The 963-nt window shown below is 34.2% G+C and overlaps 1 protein-coding gene across 1 annotated transcript in view; it reads left to right on the forward strand.

Moving 5' to 3' along the window:
• Positions 1-337: 337 nt before the first annotated feature.
• LOC118744480 (protein jim lovell) overlaps positions 338-963 on the forward strand; it is a 68,040-nt gene continuing 67,414 nt past the window's right edge. Inside the window, exon 1 of the mRNA XM_036477522.1 lies at positions 338-552. The gene's annotated coding sequence lies outside the window, so the exon portion shown is untranslated. The remainder of the gene's footprint in view (positions 553-963) is intronic.

Here is a 963-nt window from a genome sequence, read left to right on the forward strand (position 1 = left end):
ATATGTGATTGTTTGTATGCGATTGCCATTCATCATTCATATTTGTTATGCCTGCTCATGCCTCAAGGATATTAGTACTAAATATTTACACACATATGTACATATGTATGTACGTGCCGTCTCTGTTCCTTCGAAATAATTGTTTGCATTTGTTTTCGACCGGCACTTGTCATAATTATCCAGCCGTCAGTGCCACTGACAGTGCAGCAACTCTGACCCATTCAGTGCCGAACTAACATCACATGTGTACACATACGTGCTCCCATATGGTTATTCCTAAAAAACTTTTTATTCCACAGTCTCAAAAAAAAAATTAAATATGAACAATGAAATGCGGTAAACAAAAACAGAGAACAAAATGTGATAACGAAAAAATAAACAATAAATTGTGCAATAAAATATAAGGATCGCAATAAGCGAACTGGAGTGCCGTACCAAACGACGCAAAAGTGAGACCAAAAAGGTACTAATATTTAGCGTTAAACAAAATAACAGCAAAAATTATTTGGAACTACATACAGGATATGCTAGTCGGATTGGCTGTCGAAAAGTGTGAGTGGTTTTAGCAAGAATTAAAGTGTATGTTTATTGTAAATGCCAGTGAGTTTTTATATTTTACTATACAAACATATATTGGCGTAATAAAAAAAATACTACTATCCTTTCGGCAAGCAAAGCTTCGGAAGTGTAAAAAAGTCCGTGATAGAGACAAAAATCAATTGGGGTATTCAGAACAGTATCGCAAGTGCCGTATTATTGTATGCCATAAAACTTTAAGCATCTAAAGATATATAAGGTGGATTCCCAAGGTACTATAAAAGACATATTATGCATTTTCAGTGTTTAAAAAATAGTTGGTTGTGGTGTCAAGTCCACTAAACATTTAGTTAAGCTTTCAAAGTTTACGACATACAACAATACGAAACTTACGACAACATAGTGAATACCCCAAATGAGATTTTG

This window comes from Rhagoletis pomonella, unplaced genomic scaffold (genome assembly GCF_013731165.1).
Source record: "Rhagoletis pomonella isolate Grant_MI unplaced genomic scaffold, Rhpom_1.0 Rhpom_scaffold_00008, whole genome shotgun sequence".
NCBI lineage: Eukaryota > Metazoa > Arthropoda > Insecta > Diptera > Tephritidae > Rhagoletis > Rhagoletis pomonella.